Below are 14936 nucleotides of genomic sequence, written 5' to 3' on the forward strand. Positions count from 1 at the left end.
TCTCGGGAGGATGGGATTAAGTCTGTTCGCCAAAATTTTACTGTATAGTTTAAGGTCGTTGTTCAACAATGAGATTGGTCTATAACTGCCACATTGGGTGGGATCCTTCCCATCCTTTAGTATTATTGCCAAATTTGCGGACGACATTGTGGATGGGATAGGGCTCCCTTCTAGAAATGAGTTGAACAAACTTAATAGATGTTTGGACAGAATGGGGAAGAATTTTTTGTAGTATGCATTCGTGAAGCCATCAGGGCCCGGCGCCTTAGAATTTTTTGAGGCTCTAACGGCCATTTCTAATTCGTCTAGCGTGATTTTCGCATTAAGGTAGGTATTTTCTTCCTCTGTTAATGAAGGAAGGTCGCATTCGGCTAGGTAACCGGCGGCTAAAGCCGTATCCGCCTCTTTAGTGTGTGCAGAGTGGGCTCTTAGGTTATATAGTTTAGTGTAAAATTTGGTAAATTCCTCTGCTATCTTTTTTTCATTGTATTGGAGTTCACCAGAATTATTCCTGATTGCCGTGATTTGCGATCTTTTCTGTATTCCTCTTAATTTGCTGGCAAGAAGTCTATCGGCCTTGTTCCCTTTATCATAATACCGCTGACCCGTCCATCTAAGAGCTTTTTCTACACTTTCTAATTGGATGGTCCTTAAATCGTTTCGAGCAATTGTCAACTGTTTATAAATTCTCCGGGAGGGGTTATTTTTATGCTGTTGCTCTAAGTCGATTATTTTGGTTGTGAGCTCTTTAGTTAATTTGAGTTTAGATTTCTTCCGGTGGGAGGCAATCGAGATAAGATTTCCTCGAATTGTCGCCTTATGGGCTTCCCACAGGCTTGCTGGAGAGGTTACTGAGCCTTTGTTTATTCTGAAGTATTCCTTAAGGGATTTTTTGAGTTCCATCACTGTCCCGGAGTGGTTCAGTAAGGAATCATTGAGTTTCCAGCAGTATGAGATAGTTTTCCCAAAGGGGATGGACAGGGTCATGGTGATGGGAGCATGATCCGACCATGTAATTGGGCCGATATCTGTGTCAGTGGTGGCCTCTAGGACGTTCTTGGAAGCAAGAAAGTAGTCAATACGGGAGTAAGACTGGTGAGGCGCAGAGTAAAAAGTATAATCTCTTTGTCCCTGATGCTGTGTTCGCCAAATGTCTACCAGAGAAAAGTCCCCGATGATGTCCTTGAATTTTTTCCCCAGTCTTTGTGACTGAGTAGAGTGTTGTCGACCTGGGTGGCTCGATTTGTCTTCCTTAGGGTTGAGAGCCATGTTTAAATCCCCTGCAATGAGTATTGAGGATAGATATTGTGGGTCAATTTCTTCCAGAACCTTTTTAAGAAATTCTGTCTGGTTTTCGTTGGGGGCGTATAGGTTAATAAGGGCGATTGACGTGCCGGATAGTGAGCCATAGACTACAATGAATCTCCCCTCTGGGTCTGCCTGGGTTTTGGTTAGATTAAATGGGGTGCCCTGTCGGAACAGAATGGCAACCCCTCTACGCTTGCTGCTGAAGGATGAGAAATAACTCATTGGATATGCATGCTGAAATATTTTAGGCGGCTCTTGTGACGTAAAATGCGTCTCCTGGAGGAAAACAACGTCCCCTCCTGTTTTCTTTATCTCTTGGAGGGCCAGGCGGCGTTTTCGATTATTGTGGAGACCCTTTACGTTGAGGGAAACAATTTTTAGTGTTTTTTGATGGGACATAGTAATCGCTCAGCTAAGTTTGCGTGTGTTGTCGCTGGTGGGGTATTGGGGAGTACAGTCAGAATGGGCTTGGGGGAGGTGGGTCGGGAAGGGGGCCGCTGGGACAGTAACAGCGGCTGAAAAAGGGAGGAAAAATGACCCTAATGGGGTCTGAAAGTATTTGACCGGTCTTAGGTGAAGAACCGGTTAGTGGGTGTAAGACCCTTGGGGGCGGGTCGTAGAACGTACACCAGTGAAGACGGGCCGGGTGGAGACCCAGAAAGTTCTGCGACTTCCACTTCCACCGGCTTCCTCGTCGTCCGGGTCGTCTTTGTTTTTTTTTTTTTTTTTTTAAGGGAGGGGGGGTTGAGGCCTCAGTTTGAGCCCTCTGTCAGTGGGGCCTACTCGAAAATGATGTTCTATACCTGAGGTGCTTAGCGTCTGATGGAGGGAAGAGAGGGTGTATGAGAGGGGTCCCTGTTCCGTTGGTGTGAGGGGGGGAGGGTTTGGGGGTGGATGTAAAGGGGGGGGAGTGGGTCCGGGGGGAAAAAAAAAAAAAAATAAGGGTAGGGGGGAGTGAAGCAAAAAAAATAAATAAAAAGGGGGAGGGGGGGGGGGAGTAGAGGGACTGGTGCGATATCGGGACATCTTCCCTTTTGAGGGGGACCTGGGAGGGGGTGAGGGTGGGGGGGGTCCCTGGGGGCGAGAGGAATAGGGGATGGGGAGGGGGGGGGGTACAGGATGAAGCCGTGAACCTTCAGCGTTGTGCTGGGATCACAATTCACAATTTGCACATTATGCATTTAACTTTGTGTAGGTGGTGAGCGGCCTCGTGTGGTAGTCCTAAGTACTGCGCCTGTCATGGCCATAGTCATGCCCGTGCATGATCAGGCAGGTGCAAGGGTGAGTGGGGTATCTCAGGGGGACGGGGTTTGGAAGGGGACAGGGAGAGGAAGGGGAGGGGTACATGGGGAGCAGAGGAGGGTGGGGACACAGGGAAGGGAAGGGGAGGGGGTTGGGGTACAAGTTCATACATTCCACCTTAGGCCTTATGCACAAATTACATTTTGCAATGTTAGTACCAGGCCTGCGCTGTGGCCCAAGTGTTATGCGACCTCATGTGATGAGCCTGTGAGCAGCACGGATCAGGTCCAACTTTGTGAACTTAATCGGGCAGCTTGGGACGTAGGTGAGTGGTACTCCCCTGAGGGGGCTAGGGGAGGGGGGGGTGGGTGCGGGCAAGGGTGGGGAGGGGGTAGGGAGGGCGGGGGTGTGTGGGGTAACCTCATGTGTTGGGGGGGGGGGCAAGGCAGTGATAGTGTGGGGGTAGGGTGGGGGGGGATAGGGTGGGGAGTAGGGGAGGGGACGGGGCGATAAGGGGGAGAGGGGAGGGGGGTGGGGCCTCTTTGGTGGGGCAATGGGAGGGGGGGTGTAGGGGAGGAAGGCAGGGGATAAGGGGAAGGAGAGGTAGCTGGGGGAGGGATATGGGGTAGGGGGGGGAGGATAGTGGGGGGGTACAAGTTTATACATTCCGCCTTAGGCAATATACACAATTTTCATTTTGCAGTGTTAATTCCAGACCTTCGCTGTGGCCCAAGTGGTATACAGCCCCATGCGATGATCCTGTGAGCGACGCGGTGCGGGACCATCTTCGTGACCGTACTCGTGCAACCTGGAACGCCGGTGAGTAGATCTGCCCTGAGGGGGCTAGGGGGGGCGTGGGTGGGGGCAAGGGTGGGGAGGGGGTAAGGAGGGCAGGGGTGTGAGGGGAACAGCTCCCGTGTGGGGGGGGGCCAGGCAGTGGGGGTGTGGGAATGAGGTGGGGGGGGGTAGGGTGGGGGGGGGATCGGGTGGGGGGTGGGGAGGGAAGGGGTGGGGAAGGGGAGGGTGAGGGGGAGGGAGTGGGGGGGGGAAGGGTCACTTCAATCGCTGCGCCTGAAGCATTTTATAAGGGGGGAACCTTCGTTGCTATAGGCACCTGGCAGTGACAGAACTACAGGGTTAGTGGACCCTTTTCTGTCGGATCAGGTGAGAGTTAGTGTCATGTCCTTGAGAGCTGGTGAGTGTCACCAGGTTGTGGCTGGGCTGCCTCATTCTCTCCTGGGGGGCTAGGGGGGTGGGGGGGGGCAAGACGGGGAATAGTGGGGTAGGGGAGGGAGGGGAGATGGGGTGGGGGGGGTTAGCAAGGAAGAGGGGGGGGCGGGGGGGTAAGAGGGGGGAGGTGAAGTCAGTATTAGGTAGGGGGGAAGGGTTAGGGGGGGTTGGTGTTAAGGGAGGGGGGGTGAGAGGGAGGGTGAGAGGGGGGGTGAGAAGGGGGGCGGGTGAGAAGGGGGGCGGGTAGGAGGGGGGGAGGAGGGGGGTGAGTGGTGAGAGGAGGGAGGGGTGAGGGAATGCCTTTTAAGTGCAGTGTGGGTCCTTCTAACTTTGAGGGCGCGACCGCTGAGCCAATTAAGGCCAGCCGCCAAACTTGGGATTTTGGACACTGCTGTTAACGGGGAAAACCAGGGATAACATAGGGGGAACTGTGTTACAGACCCTCCTTGAGCGCCTCGCAGCCCAGAGCGATCGGGGAGTCCTGGAGCGTCTGACCCTCCGCGGAGGGGAGGGGAGTCAAGATCCCTTAGGGCCGTCGGGGGCTGGGGTGTCCGCAAAGCCTCTTGACCCCCCCTCGGCCGAGGGGGGGGAACCTGTGCGCTATCCGGAAGCCGGGCTGCAGCATCGACTCCTCTGGCGCTCGGCACTCGATGACTCTGGTCTGGATCGACGGATCGGGGGCCCCGTGATGCGGAGAGTAGAGTCTGGATGTCGCGCGCGGTGGTGACGTCTGCTTCGTCTCGACCTCGTCCAGGGAGCCTCGTGGTGTTCCGCAGCGGAATGGAGATGTGACAGACGCCATCTTTGGGGAATCCGTTGCGCGCAGGGTTGATTCATCTCCTCGTTCTCCTGCGGTTTGGTGGATGGCTCCTTCAGGGTGTCGTCGGGAATGAAGTCGGTCGTCTCTCTGGATGCTGGTAGGAGTCTCTGGTGAGAGGTTAGTGGTGTAGCTTCGTTTGACAGGGGCCCGCAGTGGGGATCCTCCCGACGCCATTTTAGGTGGTGTTAGGGGGAAGAGCGGTGATCTCCCGGGAGGGTCTCTCTGGGTGCTGGGTCATCTCTCTCTGGACTGTCGCTGTTCTGCAATGCGCTCGGAAGCTCTAACCGGGTGGTCCTCACGTTCCCTGGGTCTGTTGTCGGGCTGGTAATCATGTTGGAAGGGTGCCACAGGGAGGCCCAGGGTTCTGGCCAGGGATTCCATATCTTCAGGCTGGCGGATGGTCAGGAACTTTCCTTTATGGGGGATAACCAGCTTGAAGGGGAAGCCCCATTTGTACTTTATTCTGTTTTCTCGTAGGAGGAGTGTCAGGGGACGCATCGCTTTCCGTCTGTCTACGGTCAGTTTAGAAAGGTCATTATATACCTGCAGAGGCTCATTCTGGAACATGATCGTGTCCTTGTCCCTGCAGGCTCCAATCAGCTTATCTTTGGTTGAAAAACTGTGGAGACGCACGATCACGTCCCGCTTACGGTTTGGGTCTTCTGAACGTGGGCCCAGTGCCCTGTGAGCCCTGTCTATTTCGAGGTCCCTTGGGTCAAGATCAGGTGAGATTGCAAGGAAAAAATCCGTCAGATATGCCCTGAGCTGGGAGGGTATTATCGCCTCAGGGATACCGCGGATCCGCAGGTTTTGCCTGCGGTCCCGGTTCTCCTGGTCCTCCAGACCATCCCGGAGGGAGTGGATCTCCTGGCCCAAGCGGATTATCTCCTCGTCCGCTTCCGATTGATGGTGAAGGGCTTCATCCAGCCTGGCTTCCAGGGTTGAGGTTCTCTCCTGCAGGCCCTGAATATCATGCTTTATCTCAGCCACTGCCTCTTTGATGTTTGTCTCCAGTGATTTTTGGAGTTTAGCATGGAGCTCTTCTAAAAACTCCTTTGTGATTCTGCCATCTGGCGAGGGGGGAGTCTCAGCGGGGCTCACCGGGCTAGTGAGGCCTTGTGTGCCTCGTGCACCTGATGTCTGGGGGCCATCTTGCCTCCTGCTTCCCACTTCAGCAGTTTGTTTAGCAGGGGTAAAGAACCTTCCAACCCCCTGGGGCTGCTGATTTTTTCCCCTGTTCGCCATCCCTGCAGATTCAGGGAGGGATTGTATGCAATTTAAGGTGTTTTTGGCCGGGTGGAAAGGTATAAATTCAACGATTATACAGAGGGGTCTCCAGAGCTCTCCCTTTACCCGACTGTCCTGGTTGACGTCATAGACACGCCCCCATACGATATATTCTTATCGATAATTTACCATAATGTGGGCCTCTTAACATTGTGACATAAGAGAGTTACTGTGTCCAGCCCTGTATGTATGCCAAAATGGAGGTGATGATAGCCACACACATTATCTCAATCTTCACAGTCCTCTATTTTTATTCTTGAAAACAAAGTCTTTTAAGGATAATTCAGATAAAACGCAGAAGCGTTGCACTGGCCTGGAGGGCCCCAATTTGCATGGTTTTGATAGTTCTGGAAACACACAGAGCTGCTGGCTATCATATCAGCCAGGTTGGTCTTTCTGCCATCATCTTCATCTGTATTCCATTGAGGAGGACTGACTTTTCCTTCTGAAATTGCATCTTCCGTAGTGTCGTCTGTGATCAGTGGCATGGCATGGCCTGGGTAGAGGGTGTTACACACCTTTGCAGTATGGATTTACTGCACATGACACAGTCATACAAAAACAATCAGAACTGCAAGCACACAGACAAATCCATTCATCAGTTTCGCTTCTAGAAAAACCAACCAACTTGGTAATTCCTAACAAAACCCACCTCTTATCTCCACCTTTCCTTAATCTCTCCTGTATCTCTGCGATCTTCTCTAGCTCATGCTCAATCTTACCACTTTGATCTCGAATAAAAACACAACATTGCTCTTAAACTAGGGCACACACGCTAAAATATAGTCCAGAGCCATTCTATTCTGTAGGGCCATTAATCTAATCTGTACCTGTTCGTGGTTGAGTAAATTAATAAATTAATTAATTTTTTTATATTTTTTTTTACCCGGAAGTAATACATTGAAAGTTACCTCTCGTTTTCAAGTATGTCCTGGGCACAGAGTAAAACAAATAATACATGGTTACAAGTACAGTTACATAAATGAACAAGGTATACATTATATACAAGACATTGCATGCACAGTTAAAGAAAATATATATTATGAGCGTATGAAACAGTTACAGACCAGATTAAAGTGTGAGACAGCCTTAGATTTGAAAGAACTTAAGCTGGTGGTGGATATGAGAGTCTCTGGTAGGTTGTTCCAGTTTTGGGGTGCACGGAAGGAGAAGGAGGAGGAGCGGCCGGATACTTTGTTGAGCCTTGGGACCATGAATAGTCTTTTGGAGTCTGATCTCAGGTGATAGGTGCTGCAAGTGGTAGGGGTGAGGAGCTTGTTCAGGTAGCTGGGTAGCTTGCCCATGAAGAATTTAAAGGCAAGACAGGAAAGGTGAACTTTGCGCCTAGACTCTAGTGATGACCAATCTAGTTCTTTGAGCATTTCGCAGTGATGTGTATTGTAGTTGCATTGGAGAACAAAACGACAAATTGAATTGTAGAGGGTGTCAAGTTTGCTAAGGTGGGTTTGAGGAGCCGAGCCGTATACTATGTCTCCATTGTCAATAATTGGCATTAGCATCTGCTGTGCGATACGCTTTCTGACCAGGAGACTTAGGGAGGATTTGTTCCTGTAAAGTACCCCTAGTTTGGCATAGGTCTTGGTTGTCAGGGTATCAATGTGCATCCCGAATGTTAAGTGGGAGTCAAACCATAAGCCCAGGTATTTAAAACTAGTGACAGGTGTTAGGGTGGTGTTAGCATTGGTTCTAATAGGAAGCTCAGTCACTGGAAGCTTTACAAATTTAGTCTTGGTCCCAAATACCATTGTTACAGTCTTGTCAGTGTTTAAAAACAGTTTGTTTTGGGAAATCCAGTTTTCGAGTCTCAAAAAGTCAGACTGAAGTATGTGTTGAAGGTCAGAGAGGCTATGGCTGTGTGCATATAGGATTGTGTCATCTGCATACATGTGTATTGAGGCTTCCTTACAATCTGTGGAAAGATCATTAATGAACACTGAGAAGAGTAGGGGCCCCAGAACAGAGCCTTGCGGGACACCACAGGTGATATCCAGGGGATTGGAGTTAGAGCCTGAGATGGACACATGTTGGGATCTTCCTGATAGGTAGGACTGAAACCAGTTTAAAGCATGTTTCCCTATTCCAGAGCTCTGGAGTTTGTTAAGCAGGATAGCATGATCAACTGTGTCAAAAGCCTTTGCAAAATCTAGGAATACTGCACCAGTGAGTTGTCCCCGTTCCATTCCACACTGGATTTCATTGCAAACTTTTAGCAGGGTAGTTACAGTGGAGTGTTTGGGACAAAACCCAGACTGGAATTGGCTAGGGAAATTTGTCTTGGTGTAGAAATCACTTAATTGGGAGTGGACACATTTTTCCATAACTTTGGATAGAATTGGGAGAAGTGAGATTGGCCTGTAGTTTGAGACAGTGTTTTTGTCCCCACTTTTGAAGATTGGGACAACTCTGGCAGTTTTCCAGGTCTTAGGGATATGGCCTGCAGACAGGATAGAGTTGACTATGGACGCAATTGGTTTGGCAATGGCTGGGGCACCAAGTCGTAGGAACCTAGATTGTAGTAAGTCGGGTCCACATTGGCTGCTTAGTTTTAGTTTGAGGAGCGCTTGTGTAATCTCCTCTTCAGATACTGGGCTAAATTGAAAATTGTGGGCAGTGTTGGGAGGGGGTGGGACTGTAGGGATACTCCCAGGATGAGATTCATGTTTGGGGTTTGTGCTGCGTTTCGCTAATAAGTTAGTGGCACACCCCACAAGGTAATCATTGAATGCATTTGCAATGTCAGTGGGGTTTGTCAGAGTAATATCCCCCTTAGTGATATTACTTGGTTGTTGATGGTTAGGAGGCTGGAATATATTGTTGATAACCTTCCAGAAGTTAGCTGGGTTTGATGTATTTTGGTGGAGATTGTCAGAGTAATATTGTGCTTTTGCATGCCTTGTTTGCTTTGTGCACATGTTCCGCATGCATCTGTAGTGATTGAGATCCTTGGTAGTGCCAGTTACTTTGTAGCTTTTCCACAAGGTATCCCTGAGCTGGTAGAGTGCTATAAGGTCAGGTGTAACCCATGGAAGGTGGGCCCCCCGTACCCTTATTTTGCGTAGTGGAGCATGGGTATCGCAGAGTTTTAAGAACTCGGATTGGAAATAGTCGAGCGCAGAATCGGAGTCGGGAATTAAATCGATTCTGTGCCATGGGCAGTTGGTAAGGTCATCCAGAAACTGTTGTGGGTTAAAGTTTTTAAATGTTCTAGTGAGGAGAACTTTAGGGCTTGAATGGGGTGGTTTAATTTTCCTTTCACAGTACACTATTGGTGGATGTTTGAACTGGGGCGCTCCCTGGGATGTGTGGCTAGAAAATGCTACAACGCCTGTAATATATTAAAGTATTAAAAAATTTAAAAATTGTGTTTGTGGTGTAAAAGAGTATAAAAATATATACTGGCCCTTTTGATGTTTTTTTTGGCTGCTGCTTGACCTTGAAGAAGGGAACCCCGTGTCCTTCTTAATGTGGCAATGGGAGTATGAAGACGGTCAACGCAAAACTCATGGACCTCACGATGTTGATGGAACAGGATGAAGTTGAATAAAAATTGAATAAAAAATGGAATAAAACACAGTATTAATGCATGACATCCACATGTGTGGGGGATGGGAGGGGGGGGGGTGTGAGTGGAGGATATGATGGAATAGGTGATAGTGGATTTCCACTATATATACAATCAATGAAACATAAACATATAGTTTCAGTGACTCAAACGGGCTTGTGTGAGACTTCACCCTCAACGCAGACTGTAGGTGGTAAATGCAGACTCCTATGGTGGAGTCACAATAAACATAAAACTCACACGGCCTAATGTGAGTTCTTGCCCTCAGAGGGTGATGTCAGCCTGTATAGGTGATGTGGAATCGTCTCAGCAAAGTATCCCCCAATAGGTGTGGTGTGTGAGTGGCTCCTCTCCCCGTTGCCCATAGACCAAAGATGTGTGCAAAACCAGGGTTAGCAATATAACAGGTCTTTATTGGTAACAGTTAAAACATGAACATAAACATAAACAAGCATAAACGTTGTAAAAACATAAACGTTATAAAACATGGTGAATAAACAGAAAGCACACTCACACTGAATTGCAACTCTTGTTGCCCAGCATCAGCCGCGTGGTTAGATCCTGTAAGATCTCCTCCTCCGTTGTTGCTCTCACTGGCGCATCCGACAGTGGAACCGGAAGAGAGGATCTACACCGGATGTCGGCTGGGTCCCTCTCTCAATGAGATGCCGGACGCGGCAGTGAGAGCCAGTGAGAGCAACAACGGAGGAGGAGATCTTACAGGATCTAACCACGCGGCTGATGCTGGGCAACAAGAGTTGCAATTCAGTGTGAGTGTGCTTTCTGTTTATTCACCTTGTTTTATAACGTTTATGTTTTTACAACGTTTATGCTTGTTCATGTTTATGTTCATGTTTTAACTGTTACCAATAAAGACCTGTTATATTGCTAACCCTGGTTTTGCACACATTTTTTGGTCTATGGGCAACGGGGAGAGGAGCCACTCACACACTACACCTAATGGGGGATATTTTGCTGAGACGATTCCACATCACCTATACAGGCTGACATCACCCTCTGAGGGCAAGAACTCACATTAGGCCGTGTGAGTTTTATGTTTATTGTGACTCCACCATAGGAGTCTGCATTTACCACCTACAGTCTGCGTTGAGGGCTAAGTCTCACACAAGCCCGTGTGAGTCACTGAAACTATATGTTTATGTTTCATTGATTGTATATATAGTGGAAATCCACTATCACCTATTCCATCATATCCTCCACTCACACCCCCCCCCCTCCCATCCCCCACACATGTGGATGTCATGCATTAATACTGTGTTTTATTCCATTTTTTATTCAATTTTTATTCAACTTCATCCTGTTCCATCAACATCGTGAGGTCCATGAGTTTTGCGCTGACTGTCTTCATACTCTCACAGTACACTATTGCATGGTCACTGAAAATATCAGGAAGGATGCCAGAGGATTGGATTCTGCTGGGGTTTGAGGAGAGAATCCAGTCTAGCGAGGAATGGTTATGCGATTTCAGGTTTATCCGTGTGGGTTGGGAAATGAGTGGCGATAGGTTAAGTGACTTGAGTTGTATCTGGATTTTGTGGTTTTTAGGGTCAAGCCAATTGAAGTTGAAATCCCCAAGAACTAGCAGCTCACTCTTCTCATTTAGAGAGGAAATGGAGCCAAGAAATTGGGTGATATCAGTCAAGGATTGTAGAGGGGCTTTAGGGGGGCGGTAGATGCCAGCAAGCAAGATGGGCCTAGAGAAGGGGAGGCAGATTTTGCCAACTAGAGTTTCAAAAGAGGGTGGACTTGATGGGCAATTTAACAGTGTAAATTGTAAGGTGTCTGCAATATAAAATAACACCCCTCCTCCTCTCTTTGACCTATCTCTCCTAAAAATGGAGTATCCCTGAATGGCAATATTTGAATCAGGGGTTTTAGGGGATAGCCATGTTTCTGTAAGAACGATGGTTTTGGGTTTATGCATAAGGCACCATGCCCTTAGTTCATCCAGTTTGGGCAGCAGGCTCCGGATGTTTATATGGGCGACAGATAGCCCTTTTTGGAATTTAAAGGTGGAATTCTCAGGGGCATGGGACGGGGCTGAAATGGGAGGACCTGGGTTAGTTTCAATATCACCTGCTAAAGAGAGTAATAGTATGAGTAGAAATTTGGGTAGTTGTTTGCAAGTTGTAAATTAGTGGTGTTTTCCATTAGAGTGAGCAGTGGTGGGTGTGCTGGTTTTTAGTGTTCTCCACCAACATTCAGTAGATAGTGCAAGGCTTTTGAGTAGTCCAGGGTGTATGGTGATGTTGGGTGTGGGCAAGGATGGAGGAGTTTGTAGTGGATAGAGGGAGTAACATCTCCATGAGAACAGGAGAAAGAAAAAAGTTAAAATACATAGCAGGTTCATGATGCCAGAGGTAGGCAGTGCTGCAAGGAGCTGTTGTGCGCAGAGTGAGTGTGAGCAGACTAACAGCAGGTGTGTGCCTGTTCGTTGTCAAATGTTTAGCTGTATTGCAATGCTAGAGTCAGTTCAGGGTTTCAGTGTATTGTGCAGTCAGTTTTGGGAGAGACTGCAGTAAATAAGTTGTAAAGGGGTGGGGGGTTGAAATAGGCAGGTTAGCAAGCATGGGATCATAGTGTGATCTGAATAGCTTACCGTTTGTTGTCTTGCGTAAAAGAGTTTGCAGTAGATCCAGTCCCCAGTCACCTCTAGTCAAACTGTAGTCTAACTGTATTTATCACTTAAAAACCTCACTTTAAATGCCTCACTATCTAATGCCAATTGCAGTTCCTGCAGATTGCAGGAGAGGTGTTTGTTATATACAGCTAAAACAGTCACATGACCCTCCCCCTCCCCAATCAGTCAGCTTGTTCCATTTGGTCAATTAACAGCACAGAGTTAAGAGGATAAAAAAAACTTTTTAAATTCAAACATACTAACTTATATCAATTCTACAAGGCCAGATTCAGTCTTTTACACAGGGTTTCAACATCAGGAACATACTTATATCAATTCTACAAGGCCAGATTCAGTCTTTTACACAGGTTTTCAACATCAGGAACATACTTATATCAATTCTACAATTCCAGATTCAGTCTTTTACACAGGGTTTCAACATCAGGAACATACTTATATCAATTCTACAAGGCCAGATTCAGTCTTTTACACAGGGTTTCAACATCAGGAACATACCTGTGAAGAGAATGCAATTAGATCCATGTCATATCAGTTGAGGTTATTGGTTATTGGTCTTGCATGAAGAAAGTGAGTATATTAACTATATATATATATATATATATATATATATATATATATATATATATATATATATATATATATATATATATATAATCAAAAAAATAAATAGATGATACCGTTCTGTGGCTAACGAAATGCTTTTATTTGTGCGAGCTTTCGAGATACACTGATCTCTTCTTCCGGCGATGTTACAATGAATGAAGCAAAAGGTAAACTTAAAAACAGTGTCTCTTGGAATGTTATCTGTGCTGTTCCTTCCCCTGGTGTGGATGTGTTTTATGGCTAGAGGTGTCCAAAGGTACATGATACCTCTACATGTATATATATATATATATATATATATATATATATATAGTTAATATACTCACTTTCTTCATGCAAGACCAATAACCAATAACCTCAACTGATATGACATGGATCTAATACTGTAGTCTAACTGTATTTATTACTTAAAAACCTCACTTTAAATGCCTCACTATCTAATGCCAATTGCAGTTCCTTTGAGAAAGTTAGCCGTGACTGACGAAACGCGTCAGGGAGCGTCGTGACGTCAGACGCAAAGACATTGGAGTCTACACTAAGCGCTGGAGCGTATTAATCCAGGCGCGAGTGCTACAGGCACCATACGGGACCTCTTTCTTGGACTATACATAGCACACCTGCCTTGTGAATTTGCTGGGACTGAGCTCCATTGCCAACGGAGCCTGGGACGGCCTCAAAAGTCTGCAGTTTGACCGGATGGTGTTACCAGCCCTGGGAATCTGCTGTGACGTTGCTCCTTTACCAACGGAGCCTGGGACTGCCCCAAGAGTCTACAGTTAAACCGGATGGTGGTGATTATATATATCACATATGCTTGATTTTAATTGCATTTTTGTAAGTGCGTTTTTTACCCCTTTCTCTCCCCCTTCCCCCTCATTAAAACTTTTATACGCTATGGGCGTGCGCTCTCTCTTCTCTTTTCCTCTATAGATATTCTATGGACGTGGTTAGTCCATATTGAGAGCTGCCGGAGACCCTGCATACCAGCACCTATACCATTCATTGGACTATTTGAGGACTGGTTTATCCTTTTTTGCATGTTTTTTAATATATCATATTGTTCATGTTTTCTGGGCCTGATAATACTATAGGTCCCTATTACTATATGTGTGTATGTATTGCTTATAATTGAGGTATTTATCCCATATTGTTATAGCATATATATATATATATATATATATATATATTTATATATATATTTTTTGTACATGTTCCTTAGAGGCGCAGCTTTTTTCTTTTTTCTTTTTTATATATATATATATATATATATATAGTTAATATACTCACTTTCTTCATGCAAGACCAATAACCAATAACCTCAACTGATATGACATGGATCTAATACTGTAGTCTAACTGTATTTATTACTTAAAAACCTCACTTTAAATGCCTCACTATCTAATGCCAATTGCAGTTCCTGCAGATTGCAGGAGAGGTGTTTGTATGATTAAGAACATCATCCAGTACATCCGTAAGTACATTAAGCCTGTCATATAGCAACCCAACTCCTACATTAGGAAATAAGCTAGCCCAAAATTGTTCTTTCCATAGACTACTTTTCAACCCCTATGTGTTGGAAGTGGCTCTGCTATTCCTGATCCTGCCAGTGGGTAATTCTCTAGTCATTGTAAAGGCAGGTACAATTGTACCTAGATAGCAGGACCCTGTCCAACCACATGGTAATACTCTGTAGGCCCATTTTCCACAAAGCCAATACACTCCCCTAGGTAAACTAGAATTTGTGCTAGCACTTTTTACTATCTTAATTAAAACTGAAAATTAAGGCCACATCCTCCCTGTAAATTTTTAGTTCAGGGCTGTAAATACATTTTCATGCAAGTTTCATTGGTTGGTGGAGACACCTGACCCATAAATTGATTGTTGTTCCCAGTGTAATTGCCACCTACAGGAACCTCATTTACCAGTGGAATTCGGTTTAGAAAAGTTTCCTGTAAACAAATTCAAATTAACATTTCATCATTTTAAATTCGGCATTAGTGTAAGGTATCCCTACTCAAGGGGTTAAATTTAATTCTCTCTTAAGTCATTGGGGGCCACTAGAGTATGTCAGGGATTCATTGTATATATTCCCTTGTGACCCATTAACCTGTGCAGCATTGTGCAAGATTGTATGATTGTCTGCAAAATGATGTGACCATAAAACAATAAACATTACAAATGTTGCAAAACTGATCATCCCT

This window comes from Ascaphus truei, chromosome 11, assembly GCF_040206685.1.
Source record: "Ascaphus truei isolate aAscTru1 chromosome 11, aAscTru1.hap1, whole genome shotgun sequence".
Lineage (NCBI taxonomy): Eukaryota > Metazoa > Chordata > Amphibia > Anura > Ascaphidae > Ascaphus > Ascaphus truei.